This window comes from Protopterus annectens, chromosome 8.part0 (assembly GCF_019279795.1).
Source record: "Protopterus annectens isolate FY-2018-M chromosome 8.part0, PAN1.0, whole genome shotgun sequence".
In the NCBI taxonomy this organism is placed as follows: Eukaryota; Metazoa; Chordata; order Ceratodontiformes; family Protopteridae; genus Protopterus; species Protopterus annectens.
Window position 1 is genome coordinate 714,160,450 of NC_056741.1, and position 23,410 is coordinate 714,183,859.

Below are 23,410 nucleotides of genomic sequence, written 5' to 3' on the forward strand. Positions count from 1 at the left end.
CTTATTTTTAAATCCTTCTTGCCCCCATCCCTGTTGGCCATCAAGCCTTCTCCTAATTAAACATGGCTGTCTTTGGGCAGCCATAAAGGTGCTTTGCATTCCTGATGGTATCCTTGTCATGATAACTATTTTACGGCCTAGTCACTGTGAGTGAGTACTTGTCTCACTACAACTGCCACATTAGACCCCTTGACCAAATACTACCCCCCCTTTGCAATGGCATGGGCTAAATCACAAACTTTAACCCTGTCCACTTCTTCCCACCAGTGGCTCTTGGTATTATGGTGGAACTCCGCTCCCCAGCAGAGGATTTGTCATAAAAGCAGTAGTGCAAGCCAGACAGGAACCACCATCATTCCTCCCTCTCCCAGGATGGCTGCAATCCATCTTCCTTACTTGCAACATCAGGTACGAGAGCTGCTAGCCAAACTTATGTTGCCTGGCCTGTAGTTTGGGCTTTATCCTTCTACAGCCTGCCTAATACTAATTACCTAGAGCAAGCTCAACTCATCTTTCCCAAACAGACAGAAAACTACACAAATGAGTTTGTCCTGTCCAAAACATACCCAACACCAATTATGTTTCCTTCTTAGTCACCTACTCTTTAAAACTGATGATCACCCAGTTTGGAATACACTAGTAAGAATCAGACTGAAAACCTCCAGCAACTCATCATATCCCCTCCAAAATAATGTAAAAATACTAATGCGGCTTCTGTATGTTTACTTTCAATATTGCACCAAATTTGATAATTTAGCGATGTTTTTCATATTAGGATCAAGTTTTCTAGTAATACAACAAACTACACCAACTGCAAGGCTTTTTCCAATATTTATATTGGAAAAAAGAGAAAACATCTGACCAATTCAGGAAATGGTGCAGAGCAGTCAGGAACTTTGACACCAAAACTAATTTTAAACCAATGTTCCAATACTACATTAAATCTTTTTTCTACAACAGGAATTCTGTGTTTATCCACAAAAGAAACACTGAAAATAACTTGACTCAGCAGACAGAAACCAGAGATCTTAATGAGAATCCCTGTTTTTCATATACCTTTTCCATGCTCATTTTTATTGTTATAGTTGCTTTCCAATAATCTCTGTTACTTATCTCTTCCTGTCCTACTATGATAATTATGTCCAGCTGCAAGCCTTTCAGGCCACTATCCCTTGTTCTCATGTGCTCCTCGTTATCTTCTGAGCACAGCCCCCAGCATCCATTGTCCCCGTTGTGGATGCAACATTATATAAATATAAACATGTTCGCACACATGCACAAATACATATTTTGTCTTGCAGTAGTAATATTTTTATCTTTCTCCATTATTTCTGAAAACAGTAAGATTAAACGCAAATAATTTGTAGTGTATATTCCTAAACTATTTTTGTTAAATAATTAAGCAATGTTCCCTTCAAAAAACAGAAATGCCAGGTTATATATAAATCTGCATTTGGTAAGAAATTTAAATGGCTGGACTGATCTGTAGTTGTGTTTTGAATTGGTTTATAAGCATCTATGATAAATAACAGTAGCAACAGTATGTAATTTTTCTTTGCAAACGTTGTATTAATTTTATTACACGTTATTGATGTGTGTGGAGTTTCTCCTCGAGCCTCCAATGAAAACAGACCGGTGTCTAATGGACTATCCCGGTTAACAAATGTAAAATGAAATAAAAAAGTAAAAAATAAAGTAAATAAAGAACAGCAGTCTCATGATTCGAACATGACAGCAATAGCTACATAATGGAGAATTATGCTTACACCTAAACAGATCTGACCAAACCCTTGCAAACAGACAGGCTTCGTCTACGAGGGTGGTCTTAATTACTTACATGTACAAAATGGAAACTGCTCTAACAAAGGTAGTGTAATTGAAAATTACTTTCTCTGAACGTGGGTGTGAAGTTAATGTTGGTTTTAGGGTTGGTGTTAAGGCGCTTGTGTCAGTGGCAAATCTGAAAAAAGTGCGAGTCCAGCAGGGGTGGGGATACATAACTTGTTTAATTGCTCATTCTGAAAAAGAATATATGCAAGTGAGTTACTCGTCTCTGCTCTGGCTATGAATAAACAACACCAAGAATGGTTCAAACTAAGATATGCAGTGAATGACAGAGATGCGGAGTAAGAAAAAGACAACGAGTGACCTGTATTAAAAAAGTGTAAATAGGGGATCCAAAAAAAAAAAAAAAAAAAAAAAAAAAAAAAAACTGAACTTTTTAACATGTAATCCCTCTCACAGATGAATATATGGACAGGCACTACCACCCAATTCATCAATCACAAATGCAATCAGCTGGAAATGCTTTTAGGAACAGAATGTGTACAGTAAGTTAGTCAGGACGACTACAAAATAGGGACAGTGCACTTAATGGTTGCAGGAGCTAGATAACCAGAAAAATGGATGGCAAGAGGACTCTAGCAGGAATATAAGATTATTTCCCTCTATTTGAGTTTTAAGGTGTCTGTCTTCTAGTAGGAAGCATATAACAGAAAGTTAACACAATAAATGTACAGTACAAGGCGGAATTAGCAAGGGATAGTGCAGTCTAGCCCTACTGACACAAACATCTACTTAGTGCATCAACCCGACTTTCCCTTGTCTCTTCTTTTCTATTATCCTCTCTTTTATAAGGTGCCCCCCTCCTAAACCAACATTTAGTCCTCTGTAAAGTCAAAACTAGACTCAGCAAATTGCTAAGTATACTTAGTAATAATAAAAATACTGCTAGGAAATCAGGACCTTATTAAAACAATAGGCAAGCAACCCAATTTTATTTTTAAAAAAACTTGTAACATCAAAAGTTTATTGGAAAGTGGAACAAATACAAAGAGTAAGAATGAAGGTGGCTTTATTAGAAGAAAAGGGACCTATGCCTATAATAGTTGTAGGCAATGCAGGTACATTAGCAACTGTTCCTCTGTTTATTTTAAGCATAATAAAAAGACCTATTGGTGTAAGAGTTACTTTACATGTAACAGTGAGATGGTGGTATATGTTGCCCAATGTCTGTCATGTCCAAGTTATTATATTGGAAGGACGACAAGAAATCTAAGAAAAAGGATTAGTGAACACTTATTAGCAATAAAGAAAAAAGAACAAGTTAATGCTTTAGCATTCTTTAGTTTGTCCTACTTTTAAGAAATGTGTTTTTTCTGTAATAGACAATGTTAGACAACAGCCATATGCAAGGGCTCTTAAAACATTATTAGAATGTAAAAAATCATAGTGGCAACTTCATTTTGGGGCAGATACTAAGCCCGGTTTGAATAAAACCATCAATATCAAATGTTTTTTAACGATGAAATACTGATTTCATTAATTTTACAAAAAATATGTATATGCATGTAATTTTTTTATAAAAATTACATTTATATATTTTAGTAGGTACATATGTACATTTAATGTTTTTAAAACGTTTTTTTTTTAAATAAAGTGATTTATGATGTAATCAACCATGTGATTAATTGGAGTATAAATTAAGTGAAAGGGTGGAGTTTGTTGTTTCTGAGGAAGTTCACAATTAATAAAAGTGAATGAAAGCGCTAGTTTTCGTGTCCATGTTTCCTAGCACTATTGGAGAAGATCACAGTTTGTTCTTGGGTTTCTGTTTTTCGTTTCAAGTTTTCAGTAAAGATGTATAGATGTGTATAATTCTTATGTTGTATCTTTCGGCTTTTCCCGGTTAGGGGTCGCCACAGCGGAACTCCGCTCTGTTAATGATTGGCAGTAGATTTTTACGTACCAACTTGCCAGGCCTGACGCACAACCTTCAACGAAGGTACGCCCATTCACACGTCTCAACAAAGAAGACGCTTTAGCTGAGAATCGAACAGGACGTCGTCTTACTGTGAGGCGACAACGCTACCACAGCACCACAGTTCTTATATTAGATAAAATTGTGAGGCCAGTCAACAATATGGAAATATTGCAAATGGATGCTGTATAACAATAAGTTTTGGATAATACTCCTACAGGAGATTGGAGAGATAGCTATTGGATTTGTTCCCTATGTCACTTGTTCCCCTGGTGTTGAGCAGGGGCACAACCATTTATTAGTGTGGTGACCTTTTAGGGCAGTTTTAAACTCAGTTATGGAGGTTTTGCTCGTTAGGCTGTTAGGTAAGGAGTTCCATACTCTGGCTATACAGGAGGAGCAGAGAGATTCACCAGTGAGTTAGAGGCCATTGAGACTTCTAATAGTTTGTTGTTGGAGCGTAGAACTCTTAACTGTGTGTGACTTGAGTAGGTTTTTTAGGGCTGGAGTTTTTTCTGGATTGTGTAGAAGTTTGTGGGATAGGGTTAGTTGGTTATACAGTAGAAGTTGGGGCAACTCAAGCCACTGCAATTGTTTTTGGGCCATGCAATGATGTGACCTATATGGTGCATTGGTGGCAAACCTAGCGATTTGCTGTAACATGTTTCTAAATTGATGTCTGTTTTTCTCAGGTTGGTGAGAAGAGGGGAGGCATATGTGAGTGTGGAGAGTAAGTGTGTCCTAGCTATTGCCTCTCTGGCTGTTTTTGTCAGAAAGGATTTGTTCTTATATAGGGCTCCAAGTTTATTGTGGACTTTTTTTATGGTGTGGGCAATGTGGATATCAAATGTCAAGTTGCAGTCAATCTCTAGCCCTAGAAGTTTAGTTTGATTGATATAATGGTATTATTTTTGCATACTATGCTAAAGGGAGAAGGTGGGTTATATTTAGAAGGGTTAAATAGTAGTAATTTTGTTTTTGGGGGGGTTTAGTATTAGGTGGTGTTCTGATAACCAGGATTCAACCGATAGGAAGGGTTTGTGTGTGCGTAATTCTTGGATGGTAGAGGCATTACATATTAGTGTGGAGTCAACTGCATATTGTATGACTGCCGCTTGGTGTGTAGAGGTTATTAGTGAAGACAGAAAAGTAGTGGTCCAAGTGGCACACCTACTGACATGACTGGTATAGAGTTTTAGCATAAAGGTTGGACAGGGGTCACTTAGGTGTCTGGTAGGCAACCAGTATGATAGGAGTAGACTGATTTATTTACGAGGATCCAGTCTAGAATGGATTCCCGTCTGGAAGTTTTGTCACTCCTGATAGGTGACCGTATAATTTGGCTGAATCCATACAGGTTTATGTAGTTGGTGGGATTATTAGAGGAGTAGGTTAACCAGTCTATGTTAAAATCACCCATTATAATTGTCTCATGTGTGAAGGTTTATACGGCCCAGTTAAGTAGATTTTCTAGAGTAGGGATATTGTTTCCTGGTGGAATATAGCATCCAATTATATTAACTTTTCTCGCATTGATTTTTAACCTGGTTAGCATGATTTCAGCATTGTCAACCAAGGGGGTAGGTATATCAAGAGTTTCTACATTGAGTTAATTTCTTAACAGTATAGCAACTCCACCTCCTTTTTTATTTTCTCTACCTGTGCCTATAATACTGTAACCAGGTGGTAAGATCTCGCTATTTGCAATTTTGGGCTTTAACCATGTTTCTGTTAAGAGAACAATGTCAGGGGTGTAGAGAGCAAGATTGGCATGAAGTTCATGGGCTTTTTTTTTTTTTTACAATGCTTCTTATATTAATGTTAAATAGAAAAATGTATGTGGGTTTTCTTTTGGATAGTACAGTATTATAGCATTGAACTGGGGAGGTAGGGTTTTGGGATAAAGGACCTGGGTTGGAATGGATATCACCACTGAGGGATAGTTTTGATTGTAAAGTAGGTAATTAGGTGCATTAATGCAGTCACATACTTGTTATAGTTCAGTGAAAGTTTGGAGGTGGTATATTTGGTATATCTACATACGAGGATGAATAGGTGTATGGTTGTATTAAAGATGGATGGGTGAGGAATGGGATTAAAGTAGTTGAAAGTAATTGAGGTGATGGCAGTAGTAGCAAGGTGAGGAGTTGAGTGGCCTGGGAACATGTGGTATGAGGTAGCATGTGCAAGTAAAGAGAGTATAGCAAGGGTAGTGGAGAGTTGCAGTAGCACAATGCTTGGGGTTCTGTTTTTAATATTGAAAGAGTAATTATGTAATTGCAACTGTTACTATTCTGTAGAAAGCTGTTAGATTTGTGTAGGGAGAAGGGATAGTGAAATTATTAGTGGGAGTCTGGTGAATGAGGGGTGTGTGTAAGGGATAATTAAATCAGAGGAGTTTGTAATGGGAGAGTAGGGAGATGGTGGAAGGTGGCCTATATAAATTGGAGGTATTGATGGAGATGTGTTATTAGTAGGGGTAAGTGGTGAGAGGTGTATGTTACAAGTAGGGGATGCATGTCAAAGATATATGTGGGGGCAGGGCTAAGTGCAGAAGTGATGTGGTGAAATTAGATAAGTTGTGGGCAGGTGTAAGAGTATCTAAAGTGTATCCACTTAATATATATAACTAGGTCACCTAAAAAGGTGAACAACCCATAGGTTATACAAGAGATATAAATATGAAGCTGCTAGTATAGTTTTGACAGAATAACCCCAAAGGCTTAATTCACGTGTATAAGAAAAATCATATTACCAAAAAGGCCCAAACCATTAGCGGTTATCCTTGTAAACATTGCCCAAGCAAATATAGTGTCCACAGGAATAAATAACCAGCCAGTAATGCACTTCACACAAACTTCATGTATTAGATAATCACATGTACATGTCGCCTAAATGGCGAACAACGCATAAGTTATAGAAGAAAATAGGAATGTGAAGTTACTAATATAACTAAGATAACGTAGACCCCACGTACATAAACAAAACCAGTAACCACAATGTCCATAAATAAATAGTTAAGAAAAAGAATCACGTATTAAAGACAGATGGTGCAACTTCATAGCCTCTAGCAATAACGCAATACGTACATGCACTAAAATGCATATATACACATTGGAATCTATAAAAACAGAATTTGGGGATAAAGAACTACACATCAGCAATGCGACCTGTGCATGCGTTGAGTCCCTCTCCAAACATACATAAACTGCAACCTGAAATGCATAACGGCTTGGAATGACTGAAAACATTAATATAGTCTTTTAACCCAACCGTTGTGTGTTCGGAGCGTCTGTTTATTAAGACTCAACATTTAACAAACAACAAAAAGAAAAAGAGTTAAAGGTCCTGGACTCATAAGGCATGAGACATCCACAACATAATGGGGAGCACAACACCCTTTCATACAACACACATGCACTGAAACAGAAATATCAAATCTACTTAATATCCATGGTACACAACAGATTAAAATCTAAACCTCACTATACAAAAAACAATATTATTAAAAGTTAACACAAAAATAAAAACCTCAACAGAATGATAAAATATAAAAGGCACCATAAACTCCTTTCACACCACAAATGGCTCTGTCAATAGCAAAATTACCTGGTCTTAAACACAAATATTAGAATAAAATATCCCTCTCTGCTTTTCCTTCTTGTTTTTTGTACTCATTTCTTGAGCGGATCACCCTGACCTAAAGGGCGCAGCCATCTTTCTTTGGCTAGGTCAAAGGTCGAAGCCGTTACCTTTTCTCTAGGATTTTAAAATTGACGACTCAAAACATCTTCCGGTGCAATTCCCTGATCTCACTAATTTGGCAGAGCGTTATACCGCATCTCATGAGTGAAAATGGTACCCAACAGTTCAGATGCTATGTCACCTGAAACCGTAAATGGTTGCGAGGCAGAAAATATCTGCATTGCATGTCGGGAACGTGAGCTCTCCTTTAATTAAAGTAAATAGTAAAAGTAATCAGTAAAGGAAGAAAGTGTTATTTATTTGGATACATATATGCCTGTGATACTAACTGAATAAAACATGCAGTTGACAATGATGTGTAGTGCCCATAATATGTAATCTCTTGCCAAAAATCACTTGCACTAATACTGGGCTACACTGAGTCCGCGACACAGTCGCGGCTGCTTCGCGCTGTAAACGCCATCTTGTATTAGGGATCTTTGCGTAAGAGGTTGTACCTTGCGTTGCCTTTTCTCGTGGGGTTTTACTGCGGTCATCGGGTATGGGGAGGGTACAGAGAAGTGTTATGTCCAAGATGGGGCAATATGAGTAACGTATTTCTTATTTGTATATTTCTCTGAATTGCAAATTTCTTGTGTTGTTAAAGGACACTATGTAGAAGTGTGGCAAAATAGTGTCTGCTTTTTGCTGTGGTTTTGGCTGCCGTTTCTAAGGATTTGGGTGAGAGACGCTTTATGTTCAGTGAGGATGCCTCTAGGAAGAACCTGTTATGAAGTGAAGATTCATGGATATAGATGGCAGGTTTTTCGAGACCTGTGTGTTTAGTCGATGGGAAAGGATGAAGCGTTTTTGGATTATTTACAGCACCTTTTATCGGAGGTAGGGTTGTATGTTACTATTAGCCTTGACTGTGTGTAGCCCTATTTTGTATTGATGTGCTCCTTTAGGATTTGTGAGTTTTGTTAAGGTTAATACAGTTGAACGTGTATTTTTGGTTGTATGCCATATATGTTTTGGTGGTGAGGTGATCTACGTGGACGATGTTTATGTGCAGTACATAGTTAACAAAATGTGTGCCGTAATTGTAAACGGCATGGCGTTGTTTTTTGTTTACTTGTTTGTTTGTTGCTGATGTGTGATTGTTGTTGTAGTGGTGAGCTGCAAATGTGGTACTTGATGTAGCCATAACACGGGCCTTGGCAAATGAAATGACCAATGAGCGTGGAGAGAGGTGTTGTAAAATATAGTTAGCAGTGAGTTAATTTACATTTATTTCTATAGTCTTATCAGCGGCATGTTCTCTCTGTTTATGTTCAGTGACATCTTTTATTATTGACAAGTTGTAAAATACGAGAGACAAAAACATCTGAAAGCATGTATCACGTTTCATTATTGTTTGCACATAAAATGTGAGAAAAAATGAAAATCATATGTTAAGGATGTGAGGAATTTCGTGAGGTGTAGTAGTTTTTAAATGTTATCTTATCAATTGCCCGCTGCCTCTGTTGTTTTGGCCTTGTTCTGTTGCTTCTGTGGTGTACTTTTTTTTCCTGCTTGCAGCACCTTCTCTGTGCAACAAGATACCACAGGCACTGTCTCCATTAATGTTCAAAAATAAATCTTACGAACTTGAAAATAAAACCACGAACAGTTAACTTTTGACAGGTATTTACTTAAGTTCTGGCAGTATTTTGCAGAATGATACATCATGTGCACTGGATACTTTGGGTATATATTAAAGTTTTACATGTCTCTGATGTTTTTGTTTACGTTTAGATAATGGTCGTGCATCACCACTTATGAATGTGTTCTTAAGTTATGTAGTCCTCTTTATCTTAAAGGGGCCTGTAGGCTGAGTAGCGTTCTCTTTTAAATGCCAATAGTTAACACCAATAAGATTTCAACTGTAAAATAAAGTTGTAAAGTGTATATTGTTTGTTCAGCTTTGACATAACTGATGAACACACTGTACATATTTAAATCGTTATGATTTACCTTGATGTAATATGGGTGATGGAGTTTAGTACTCAGTCAGCTTGTCTAGTGCTTGCACAAGGTGCCGTCATTCACTTTCATTCTTTCTCATGACATCTGTATAATCCAGTACTTGAGTTTGATCTACAGGTGGTTGTTTTTTTTTTTCTTACAGCAGACTGCAGCATTTGAATGTTTTTATTCCTGTTCTTATGGACTGTGTGGGTAGTTGACCATATTAGTCTTGTTTCAGAAAACCCCAAAACTGAGATCTCGGCATAATCTGGTAATAAAGAATAGTGGTGCTGCGGTAGCGTTGTCGCCTCACAGTTAGACGTTGCACGTTCTATTCTCAGTTAGAGCGTCTTTTGTGTGTCGACATGCGTGAATGGGCGTTCCTTCGTTGAAAGTTGTGCGTTAGGCCCGGCAAGCCAGCACGCAAAAATCTACTGCCAATCAGCGGACCGGAGTTCCGCTGTGGTGACCCCTAACCGGGAAAAGCCGAAAGACAGTTTATTGTAAACTAGAGACGGCTTTTCCTTAATAAACCATTGTGATTAGTAGCCAGTTTAATTTCTCCCAAGTATTTTGGGTTTCTGATACCATGTCGGGAATCTACCCCATTCCTAAGTCAAAGTATGATTAAAGTTTGTGAAATTAGTTAAATTTCAGTCTTTGATGTTAGCCAAAAGTGCCTTTCGTAGTACTTGCGATATGCCCAGAATTGACTCCTGCAGTTCATGCAGAGTTACTTGTGCCGGTAGCATATCTAAATATGACGTTTTAAATTCTTTTTTGAGACCCATTTACTCCTATTACTATTGGAATTGTCTGGGCATCCTTCCACATTGCACTCATTTCTGCCTGCAAATCCAGGTATTTTATAACTTTGTCTCTTATATGTAAGACACTGTAATCACTGGGTGTAACAATTTCAGTGATCAGTGCTACTTTGGTCTCATTTCATAGACCGCTATATTTGCTTTTCTTGCATCTATTTTTGAACTGTTGGTAGTGGTGATCCCATGTGATATAAACTTCGTCATATTCTGTAATGCTTTGTGGCTCATGTTTCCAGTGCTTTTCAGGTACTTCAGTATTGTAACGTTTGCACAATCCCCATTGCAACACTTTTGCCACATTATTATGCCTTTTAGTATATAGGTTCTATGCCATTAATGTGCAACACCCAGCAACAAGATGTGCAACTGCAGAGTTACTGAGCTAATGTAGGCACTTGCTTCACTTTATGAACTTTTGTATTGGGTATATGTCTATGAAGAAAACTATTATCCTCCATTTGTACACTAATTATTTGATATTTTTTTTTGTCTTCAGTTGATACAGTAGCTTATTTACTAATGAGCATGTATATGATTTCTAATGTTTTTTGTAAAATCCTTGCATTTCGTAGTGAAAGGGTAACATAAGGTGGCCCTTTTTTATTCCTGATGTTCTGGTTTTATGATAATAAGCCTAAGGTTGTAAATGTAAAATGTGGATGTTGAGATTAAAGGAAGGCCTGTGTTGCAAATATTCTTTGATATGTTATCTTCAAAATTGCAAAACAAGATCTCTCAGTTTCTCCTTTCTTAGAGAAATGTGTAGATAAGCAGGAAAAATGATGACTTGTTATATATGCAGTACTCTAGTGGTTCTGTTTTGTGTGTGCGTGTGTATGTAAGTAAGTGTAAATACGCTTTAAATGTATGCCTGTAGTATATATTACGTGTGTATGGTTTGTGAATGCATGTGTATAAAACCTAAAAGCATACAAACTGACGTGTATGCTATTTATATATGTGCATGCGATTGTATGCACGTGTGTATCCATTTGTGTATAGGTGCATATACTAGCATAGAAATGCCTATCCATACATAGGAAGGGTGTGTGTCGAGTGGTTAGGATAAAAACAGGAAAATGAGCACCTCCAAATGATAACCTATTTTCTTTTGGAAGATAGGTGATTGACTTAGCTAGTCCCCCATTTACCTGCAGGGGGTGGTCAATGGGGTTGATATATTTTTTGGTTTTGATCACAAAGGAAGGTATGAATTGACTGAGAAGTCGACTTAACCGATTAGGGTAGTGGAAGCAGTGCTCTTGGCACTGTGCCTTAATGCTGTGATGATGTGAGCACTTACTCATGGAACAAGATCCTCATTTGCCAGGTAGTGTCCTATCCTTGTTTCTCCGGAACGTTGAGCTGCCCCTCGGCGGAGGATGACATCCTGAAGTGAAATGTCAGAAGTTATGTCCGTTCACTGGGTAACTGAGGTCACTCTCAGTGATTGTAAAGCTCAGCTGTTTGGAAGGATTTTCATGTACAGCAAATACTTCTGTGTGGTTAGAAGAGTCATTTGAGGTTGTTTGGGCACCTGCCCTGTGAAGATGCCCTTTAAGCATCTTCCATAATAGGTTTAACAAAACTGGCCCACTGGGAGGAGGCTCAAGGACACATAGAATATATTAGAGGGGGTTATGTCTCTCAGCTCATCTGTGAATGCCTGGGGATCCCAGATAATGAGTTGGGAGACCATAGAGGGCAATATGAAGTCTTGTCTCTTGACTACCCAAGCAGATTAATTTCCATAGATGTGTGTGCGCGTGCATGCTTGCCAGCACTGTTCTTACCAGGGCAGTTTGTGTCTGTGTCCTTGTGCGCATTTTTTATATCCCTTCTCTGTGTCTGTGAGTATATTATATATACTTGTGGGTAATTTTCAGTAATGTATACATTTGTCTGTCACAATTCACATAAGTTTACTGAAACGACAATAAGCACATTTGTGTGACAATGTTTGCTGTATACACACTGTGAAAAAAGAATATAGACAACTATCAAGGAGAATTGTTGAAGTTAAATTTGTCATAATTTCACACACTCGGGTGTTTTTCGCATGGGAGCAAGCCCCTCGCACTCTCAAAAGTATATATACCAACTCCATGGCTGCCCCAATTCTAAAGAGAAGTGTCTCAAAAGCAGGGAGTCACTGCCAGTGCACATGGAGACATTGTACCAGCAGTGATTTTCAGTGAAAAAATACTGATCTGTGTTATGTGCTGAGGAGATGTCTGTAGGTTGCACTGCTTAAAGTGTTCTTTTGGTGGATACTGTTCCATACAGCATATTTCCTGATTGTCTGTCATTACTTCGTTTGATTTAAATGTGATTAGACCAAGTATTTTCACACGTGTTGTTAATCACTTGCATTTTAGGTCAACTTATTTAGGTCAGTTAGGTCACGCAAATGTTTATTAGAGCAATTTACATAGACCGGTGTGTGCATGTACACAAGTGTGTGTATAATTTATGGTGCACACACTTCAAGGTGACTTTCTTGGTAGTCATGTCGAGAACACACAGTTTGATTTCAGTCATGTCTCTGTTCATAAAATGTATGTATGTAAACATATGTACTATGGGAAACTAATTATTCAGCCCTTCTGGCATAGATTGTATTTAGGTAAATAACAGTTTTGGAAAATTGAGAAAATGTGACAGGAACATTGTCACATTCAGGAAGCTAGAATTCAGATTTCCTCTCTTTGCTATAAACTCAGAAAGGACTGATGCAGCTATGTGGCATTATCTTTTTTCAAAGGATGAGAATGAATATCTAACTTTGACAAGGTTCTTGCTTGGGAACTACAGCTTCTTAACATTGGCACAGAGTGATCTGTTATTTGATTTACAGCTCAGTGACAGTTGTCTTTGTGTTTTGCATGTCAAAGGTTCTGAGGATGCAGTGACATTGTGGGTTACATAGTGCACTGTACTTGTCTGCTGTTTTGGTTGCATGTCCATTTCTAAACAGTAGTGTATTTTGAATCCTGGCATGCTGTCCTCTAAAGTCCTTTTCTTATTCAAGTAATATGTATTTAGAAAAAGTTGTGCACTGTTAAATTATTTTAAACTTCTAAACCTGCCAACTGGTTGGTACTGTGATTGATGGTGTAAGCTGGAGCTCATTTGTTTCTCCTGGATCTGTGGATGCATTGTCCAGATCCTTCCTCACTGTTTTGTTATGTTTGTAATTGTTGCAGTGCGAAAGTTATAATAGCTAAATAAAACAGCTGTTCTTGATAAAAAGGTGTGATTCTCTAATATGCTATTCTGGAGGCATCCGTGTAGCTAGCTATCAAGCTGTGAGGTTTGATAGCTGTGATACTGTAGAGGTCCAGTAATACAGTGACTCGCGCATTCTTCCATCAGCTTTTTGTTAGGCAATGTGACCTCAGTTTGGTAAGTAGAGGCCTGATAATTGGGGGTAGTAGTAAGTAAATGTGTATTTTAATTTTTTATGTAACATATAATTTGTATGTACTTGGTATGTAATATGTTTTTAAGATATCGATGGAATAAAAAGAGGACTTGTGCAGCACTCCTTTCAACTTGTCTTAAAAATCAGACTTCCACATACAAATCAGTTCAGTGGTTTAATTAAAAAAATAGAGTTGCAAAACCAGGTACAACTAACTATTTACATTCAGCTATGTGAATCCTCAGAAGTCTGAAATTTTACTTTCTTTAACTGTGTGCATATGTATTGTACTATTATGCGGTTGGACACCCTTTTAAGGTGTCTCAGAATCGATTGTCAAGTACTATTGTGGTATGTGTTAAAAGTGATGTATTGCAAGAAAGGTAAATTTTGCTTTACAGAAGGCATTGTGATTGTCATTAATAAATGGCAGATGTGTTTCTATGTTAGAAAAGTTCCTTTTACATGGTGTTAAGAAGTGTTTTTTTACTTTAATGTATAAAAAGGATGCTTATGTCCTTGGAGATCATATAGGTAACTTGGTTTCTTATACTTCGTTTTTTTTTTTAAACTAGTTCAGTTTGTTTTTTCTACAGTGCACTTCCTAGAACAATCTGGAGATATTCTGCTGGAGATGCATCCCGGAGGGAACTTACTGAATTTATTTTGGTTTTAAACTTAAACTGATATGAGAGACTGTAGAATGTGTGTTAATTTTATGCCCTTAAGAAGAGTTTGCACCAGTGATGCTACTTTTCTTTTATGTGCAGAGTACTTTTTCTTGCTGCCTTATTTAAATACCACATTGATTGTGCAGCGGGCAGCCTTGGCACAGATTTTGCTTTAAAGTGAGATCCTTCGTTTTCCATTCATTACCTGAAATTTCGAGTAAAAAAAAAATTCTTCCCAAGCTGAAGACAGCAGTATAGTGGGTTAGAAACTAAGCTTTGTATATTGGAGTACATCTGTGTTGTTTCAAGATGACAACATTAGAGTTGATTGCTGCTATACTTTTGCTGCTGTAGCTGAGGGAATGGTGGCAGTGTCCAAGTCCTTGGCCATGTTGAAGACTGTTCCACTTCTTAAACAATTAACCAGAAAAGAAGACTTTTTGAGGTGTGTCCATCAGTAGAGACATGATTGTAGTGACTGGGCTAGAATCCTTTCAGCCCATATAGCTGGTGAACGGTTAAAGGTCTCCATGGAAATGACTGAATATCAATAATATGATCAGGTTAAAACATACTTTCAGCTTCAGTTAGTGTTACCCCGAGAAACAAGCTCCGAATATTCTTAGCTGGATATCGTCTGACAAAAACTAAGGTCTCATTTATGGGATGTAAAGCATGTACTTTAAAATGTGGCTTGATCCTGAGAGTCCACACACTAAAAGCAAAATTATAGAAATATTCCCACGTGTATATTTTAATGGGCTTTCCTGTTTCTTTCAGAAAGTGGGTGTTCCAAGCAAATCATAAAAATGTTGAAGATTTTGTTGCATTGGTTGAGGGATTTGACCATGTTTTTAATCTGAACATTCCAAATCTGTGGTAAAGCCTCTGTCATATTTTGTTAACACAAAGTATGAGTTGTAGACATATTCTGTTTTAAATATGCAAAAAGGTTTACATAGGTAGATTTTGTGCTGGAACCAACAACCAACATTGTTTCACCTGTGAACATTTATAGCCAGTTGAAACATTTTTCTAATGATGTTTAACTGAATGGAATGTGTCTGCCAGAATAGTTGTTAGTAGTCTTCTGAAGTTTTTTGTATTTCCTAAACTGTACAACAGCATATCCTTAAATAGATGGTATAGAGATGGAAAGAATAGTAAATACTGGCAACATAGTTGTGTTTATTAAGAAGCAATATGCATGTAAAAGGAAAGTTCTTAAGAAAGCCGTGTAAGTAGTCTGTATTCATTGAAGCTGAAAGTGAGATCCCATTACTCAAACAGAAATTCAGACTGCTTGGAAAGGTGGTTCATCCTGTTGCTTTTGTCCACAGTAAAATACATGCTATAATAATGAGGAAAGACTTCCCAATTTTAAAGATTTGGTGGGGGCAGTGGGAAGAATGCAATGTCTTGCTGGTTCCCCTCCCACTATTAATAAAATGGTCTTATAAGTGTACACTTTCACCTCTGCCCAAGTAAAAAAAAAGTTTGTCAGAGGTTGAGTCTATGAATCAAACACGGATCAAGGCATAATGTTAGAAAGTTCCAGGGGTACAAACTTTGACTAAGGATACAGAAAGATGCAACACCCAAACTACTTAAAAATATATGTTAGGCTGCAGCTGTGGCAGAACAATTCAGAAGAGCAGAGTTTGTGTAAGGGATGGAGTTCTATATCAAAATATTGCAGCACAGAAGTGTTAAATTATTAAAAGTATTGTCGTTTGAAGTTAGAAAGTATAGAACATGCAAAACCTAGTTAGAATTTTAGGCTTTGTGTCAAGCTAGAACAATTCCTAGAAATGGAGAATTCTAAGCAGGATGTAACTGTTAAGTCTCTTATTGTTATATTTCCCCTTGTTATTGTGGTGTAGTTCTAGATCTAGGTCCATCATTTTAAAATGGAAACATTAAGTAAGGAACGTTATAGATAACTAGTACCTGTAAGAAAAAGAAAAAACAGTGAATTCAATTCAGTTTCTTTTGCAAAGGGATAACTACTTAAAGAAAGAATGAAAAAAAGGAGATGGAGTGTGCACTGTGAAACAAGATAACCTTGAAGGGAGCCTCAGTGATCATCCTGTTGAGCCAAAATACAGGGAAGTAACTTTTTATGCATTGGGTTTATAATGGAAAGGGACAAATAAAATTGAAAAGGAAAGGATAGCAGATGACACTAAAGAATATTGTGTTGCTTTCATTGGTTGAATAAGACAGATACTGTAATGCCTGTTTTGGTAGGTAAGTACTGCCTTGTTCTTCACCACAGACTGACCATGAAGAAATTCTGAAGATGGATGACCTCCAGGTGAGCCAGGTAAAGTTTAAAAGGCATAGTGGGAGGATCACACTTGAAGAATGAAATACAGTTCAGTGCGTATTTTGAGTTACAAGAGGGTTTATTGTGCAGAGAAAAACAGGAGTAGCAATACATCAACCATTCGTGCCCAGTCTCTCAGAAGTCCAGTGATGATGCAAGTACATTGTCATGTTCTAGGAAATTATCTAGGAGTGATGAGACTAAAGCATGGATTCTGTCTAGATTTGCTGGTCAGGAATAATGGGAAAGTTAAACTGTGTTGTTTGCCCCAAATACCATAAGACAGCTCCTCACCTACGCTTAAAATCATTTGATTTTGAAGTCTGTTTTAGGGGTTCCATTTGAAAGTCTTTTTTGTGGTTATTATTGGTCCTTTGGTTAAACCTAGCAATGGGTTATAGCTGTTCTAGTTTGGACTGTTCAGTGCAGTACCCTGAGACTAGTCCTCTACAAAAGCTAATGCTAAGCCTATAGATGGGGCATTAATTTCATTGTTTCCCGAGAGTACTGAGTTAGTGAAGAATTGTAAGTGAACATTAAAATCCACAGTGAGAGAGGGTTTTCACGGAAGATGTTGAAAAACTGGACCCATCAGTATCATACATGATATTTTCCTATTAGAAAAGTACCACAAACCTCAGCAGGGTTCTTTCCTTTTCAATGTTACTGTGTAGACTATATCCTCATGAAAGGAGCAGGGAATTCAGAGATTGGCTGTTTTAGTTTTGCCCACCTTAACAAAAACAAAAAAAAAATAAAAAAAAACAAAACAAAAAAAACATGTTTTTAGTTAAATGGTGGGGTTAAATCTGTTTTATTTCTTTTACTTTATTTGCTTATTTAACTTTTATGAACTGCAGAGTTGGACTGGTAAGAGAAGATCATAACAAATGCACCATTAAACTGGAAGGAAAAAAGTTTAATTGGCAGAAATTGATGAAACTAGTGGCAAAACCTGACCTCTGTGCCTACAGTGCATGTAGATGACACCTCATCTAAGCCAGGGAGAAACGAAAGATAAGGGGAGTTAATGTTAAGGAAGTATTTTCAAAACAAACATGACTAAGTGTGTTGCCAACATTCCAGATTTGGGGGGGGGGGGGTCAGCTCAAAACTTTATACAGTGGTGATAGAGATTTGAAAAGTGAGTTAAAACTACTCCATACTGGTACCCATTAAGTGCCTGATGGAATAAATTGCTCCATAGTGTTGTTCCTTAACTGCCTGATGGAATAATCAGGTTTTGTACTGATTTTCTTGAAGTTAAAAAGCATTCAAAATTGAATAACTTGGGTAAACAAACTGATCGGTTGGATAAGGCAAGAATTTTTGGCCACATTCGATCTGACAGAGGTACTAGCAAGTCACTGTAACAATATTAAGCTAAGTGAAAGATGGCCATTTTCAAGCCCAGATAGCTTCTGTCAGTGTAGTGTCCTTCATTTTGGGCTACATGATGTCCCTGTGATCTTGCCAAGATTAATGGTCAGAATCCTAAAACACCATGTCAAATATGCTGTGGCTTATCTAGGCAATGTCATAATATACTCTGAAGAATGGGGCTGCCATCTACCTAAGGTACAAGCTATGTTAGAGTATTTTGAGATGAGGTAGGTTGACATTTATTACTTCCAAGAGCAATCTAGGTGTGACAGAAAATGTTTAGGATATGTCATGAAGGAACTGTGAGGTCCAAAAGAAGAACATTTAGAAGTAGTGAGAAATTTGCTTTTTCCAAGCATTAAGAAGCAAATGACTGCTGTCTTGGGATTAGGACAGTGGGTACTCGGGAAACATTGTAACCAGATTTTCATCTGTATCATGGCCTTTTACATATTTGACAAAGGAGTATATTTCATTTTAGGTAAAGTGGACACTAGAGGCAAACAATGCCTTTTAAACAGTAGAAAGGATTAGTTTTAGATCCTGTCTTGGCATCCCCAGATTTCAGTAAACTCTTCATGCTTTATATTGATCTCAAAGAGGTAGGCCTAGGAGAAGTTTGCTGACAGGATTTTGAGGAAGAGAAACACTGTGTGTGCTTTTTAAGTCATTAGCTAAACACAGCGGAGACTGGGTTTTCTAGTAGTGTTCTACAATGTGTGGTGGTGATGTGGGTGCTTTCCCTTCCAGAAAGGTAGTACTTTATGATCAATGTAAACTTTTTTATCTCTAAACTTTGCCCCTCCCCATATAATTACACAAGCAGTAGGATGGGAATACTAAACCTCATGAGTGATCACTTTTAAGCCTTTCAATTTCTCTGTAAAACATTGGTCAGGCTTGACCCTCTGCAGTGCAGATAGCTACTCCATGGTCCACAGCCCACCTTGAAACTGAGAGCTGAGAGTTTTGTTGGGGGGGGGGGTGTGGCTTAACATGGTGGGTTTTCCCTGGGGTATGTTGTATAAATAATGCTGTGTTAAAAAACAATGTTTTGTAAATGTCAGTATTGCTGAACAGTAAGTGTTGTTCTTTAATAAAAGACATGTCTGTCTCTGTATTGGGTAGAGAGAATCCTTTAAGCACACTGGGATTTGCCTCCTGCAAAAATTGTTTGCTTTTTGTGTAGTGCTTTTGTTCAATAATTCCTTTGTTGTGATAGTAGTGCACTTTGGTTTACCAGCGAGTGAGAAATACTAATATACACACGTGCATGCATCTGTTAACTGTATTCATCTAAAAGACATATTGTTTTTTCGTTGATTTACAGATCACTGAAAAAAAATGAAAGCCTGTTTTAATGACGTAATTAAATAGCATTTTATATACATTTTCAAATAAAGTTAATGTGGCTTTAAAAGCATTTTGCAGCGAGCAAGCCTCCTTCCACCCCCATATTGGGAGGCTTTGCCCCCTTACCTAAACATACTCAATCTGTTGTACATCTGCAGAAGTAATAATAGATAATACAGTTAATCTTGCTGCTTTACATTATTCTTCTAAAACCTAAGGGAGACCTAGGTCTTTGTTTACATTGTATCACTACAATTATGGCAGTATGAACACCATTTTGTTTTATACATGTGTGTGTATATAATATGTACGCACACACATGTTCCTTTCTAAGAAATTCTTAATGGCAGCACTTTTTGTTTCAGCTCTTACAATTTGCTTGAGGTTACTAAAAAAACTTTAAATTTGGACCTCATAATGTTGATAAGGCCCCTTGTATTAGTAGAAGAAGAAAGATGGAATAAATGAATTGGCAGCACTAACATTGATCCTCTGTTGCTGTTACACTGTGAAATTGGGTCATACAGGATCAGCTTGTATGTATGATTTCTTCCTTCACAGACAGTATCAGACATGTTTTCAATAATATCTAAATTATAATACTTGTTGATTATGTTCTTTTAAAGTAGTTTGTGTTGAAACAAATGGTTGGAGGTAAGTCAAGAAAATATAATTATTTTTCCTTTGACTAAACTCCGTTTCTGATAAAACTGATGGCAGTTAGAGTAGTGATTATGTAAAGGGGAAAGTGGGCTTATGACATGAAGTTGATTGAAATTTGAGAACCTTCATCTTCTCAGATATTTTGGTGTATACTGTGTGGTGATCTACATTAGGAAAAACAAAGTATGTTTTATCTGCTATGTACTTGAAACAAGTCATCCAAATGAAAAAATATCTGACAGGAACATAAAATTGTCATCCTCGCAGCTGAAACATAGAGGAATCTCATTTAAAAGACCAATCCAAGCAAATTCCTGTTCCCAATGTGTTGGAAGTTCGTTGGCGTAAATGGGTACAGCAGCTGCACCCATCTCCACTCCTGTATGTTGTCTGAAATATTCTCCTTCAGAATATTTATTTCTGGGTGTTGTGGCAATGAAAAACAATATAATCTTTTATATCAAAGTAATAAACTTATTTTGTGGCGCACTGCTTCTATAAACCAGTCCATCCCAGTGCTGTTTGGGATGACTGTGTAAAGACTGTGTTTCAGCTGTGAGCAATAAAAGATTCAAAAATTTTAAGTTTGTGGTCCACAAAAATTGCCAGTGGTTTGGTTATTGACGCATGGCTCGACACTATTCTAAGGGCAGATCATTACATTTAAATGGATCTTGGGAATGATGAAGATTGCAGGAAATCCATGATGTTGCACATCAAAAAATGAAATGATTTGTTCAGATAAATTGTAAAGAACAAACTTGACCTGTGTATTTGCAATGTTGATATCCTTAATGGAAACCCTGTATTTGCAATGTTGATATCCTTAATGGAAACCCATAAAAAACTGTTATTTTATTCTAGCAGAATGTTTAGATTTAATCAGGTAAATTCATACTCACAGAATCACCACCTGTATTAAGTTTCATGAGTTTTTTTCCTTTGATACATTGACAAGGGACATAGTGTTAGTACTGGTTGAAAAGTCTTTGATTTGCATTTTAACATAACAAAATTACTTATTGTCCCCATTACAAACAGACTCGGACATTTAATAATGGGGTGCTAGGTAGGATTGAACCAGCTGGACTTCTTTAAAATCTTTATGAAAGCTGTCACCCATAGTATTGCTTAACAGTAAATGAAGATTTAACTTTCCTGTAAACAGTCTCATAGTTGTATACTAGGTTAATGACCACTAGGGCCTTTTTAAGCCTAACCATGCATCCCATATCTCTGACAAAGTTCTGGTACTCTTGGTAAGTGTAAGCAGAGGCTTGGGAGATGAACCTTTAACAGGCTGCCTTTGCCCATTCGAGACATGGATGCCACATCAGGGATGAATTTTCCTGTTCTCTCCATCCAATTGTCTAAGTTATACTTGAATTGGGTTATGGATCAACTGTGATTCACATGGATAGGGAGCGTGTTCCAGAGAAGCAGTAGTCTCTGGGATACATGCTTGTCTCTCCAGCAGATCCTAGTTGTATCACAGACAAGGTTTGTCTTTAAAACAGATAATTCTGGCACCTTTTTTTTGTGGCTGTGTAGGTCTGTCAGGGTGGGTTCCGACAGTGCCTTGTATGCCAGGCATAGATCTCCCCTCAACAGCTAGATGGAAACTGAATACAGGGATAGGGCTTTGAGACAGTCTGCACAGGACTTATTTCTGCTATATATTCTTTTAGTGGGGAACCTCGTGCGGATATTCCAGTTGTTGGATGTGCCTGGTTAGGTACGTACCAAAAAAAGGGCATTGTGCTCAATTGTAGAGCTGATTAATGTGAATATAGTGGAACAATGACCACCTTGGAGCTAAATGTCATACCTTTTGTTTATAAGTTGCACAACCTAGAATGATTTCCCTACTACTGTAGACACATGGCTGAAGGCTAGATTACTCTCTACATGTGTCCCTGACTACTGAGTTGACTTTTAGGGTTGTGTTTGTTATCCGAGTAAATGCAGAGTTGAGTCTGGCTGAGAGAACAAAAACATTTTTGGAATAATTTTATTTGCAAAGATTTGGCATGAAAACTACTGAAATTTAAAGTTTCTAAAATCTTCATTGGAGACCATCTTAACAGCTGTTTATTATGTACTATGATGAGATGTCCTGGTCTGATGGGGAAATATTTCAAGCCATGTCCCTTGCGTAAGTGAGGGGGTTTGATAATATCTACTCGTAAAGGAATTTGATTGCTGATTCTGGTCATCTGTTATAACCTCCTTAGGGGAGGAATCTCTCAAATCTCCTTCAACATTGCTTTTGTTGAGCTAAACTAGCCAGAGGATCTACAGTATCATCTATGGAAATAGTGTAGAGAATTATTATTAGAAGCCTGCTTATAAACACATTTCACCCTTATAAATTGTTTCCACAGGTTTTATAACTGAACGATTGGCATTTTTTGGGGACATCAAACTTTAAAAACTTTTTGAATCTTTAACCAGACATGGTCACAGACAAACGGGACTTTTGAGCTCATTGTCCGGGTTAAAGTTTTCAACCTCTGTATAGTTTGTTACTGCTGATATTGAGTTTTTTACACAGTATTTCTACACTGCATTGGGATGAATTGGCTTATAGAAGCAGTGCATCACTACAGGGAGTTAGGAACTGTTGATATAAGGCTTATCTAATATTTAATGGACGTAATGCACATAAATAATTTTATTTATGTTGCTTGAAATATTCCTTTTTAAAATAAAGAATTGTTCATAGGTTAGTATTAGGCTAATTGCCCTTGTTGGCCATTTTAAGCCTATCCAATTACCTCACATCAGAATCAAACCATGCACCTTGTGTCTGTAAGGTAAACACCTTGACCATTATGCCAACCTCCCACCCCAATGATGGGTACAACCGTTGTACCCATTTGTTCCATTTTCTAAAACATTGGAGGAGGAATTTTTGTGTTCCTGTTTTTTTAAGCATTGATTTCTCTGTTGAGATCAGGATGACAGTTTCATATTTATATTTTGCAGCCTGGTACTTCTCAGTTGGGTGATTTTTTTTCATGTAATACTAGGGTACCACAGAATTTCCTAGTTTTTTCTGCTGTGCATCACTGCCCAGCATACAGTACTTGCTTGTAAAAATTTGGAAAGGTGAAGGTTTTCAATCCACTTAAAGCCCACTTACTATAATACATACCTTCACTATTCTAGCTGCCATCTGTTTGGTCAGCCGTCGTATAGTCAAAGGACAAATTACTAGACTGTCTTGGATAATTTGAGTATTTCTTTCAATGTGAACTGTCTAGTTTCAAGAACATGCTGATGAACAGGTGTTATAATTTGGAG

General features: G+C 37.3%; 2 protein-coding genes across 5 annotated transcripts in view; one reads left to right on the plus strand and one right to left on the minus strand.

Moving 5' to 3' along the window:
• The window catches only part of DAP3 (death associated protein 3), a 1,113,059-nt gene extending 1,103,294 nt beyond the window's left edge, over positions 1-9,765 (minus strand). The window contains exon 1 of one of the 3 annotated variants that reach the window (XM_044080167.1): positions 9,461-9,765. The gene's annotated coding sequence lies outside the window, so the exon portion shown is untranslated. Of the gene's footprint in view, positions 1-7,369; positions 7,643-9,460 lie in introns of those variants that run through there. The other 2 variants (XM_044080166.1, XM_044080165.1) reach the window with 2 other exon arrangements.
• Positions 7,772-23,410, plus strand: part of ASH1L (ASH1 like histone lysine methyltransferase) — a 3,741,676-nt gene continuing 3,726,037 nt past the window's right edge. The window contains exon 1 of one of the 2 annotated variants that reach the window (XM_044080164.1): positions 7,772-8,344. The gene's annotated coding sequence lies outside the window, so the exon portion shown is untranslated. The remainder of the gene's footprint in view (positions 8,345-23,410) is intronic. The other variant, XM_044080163.1, reaches the window with a different exon arrangement.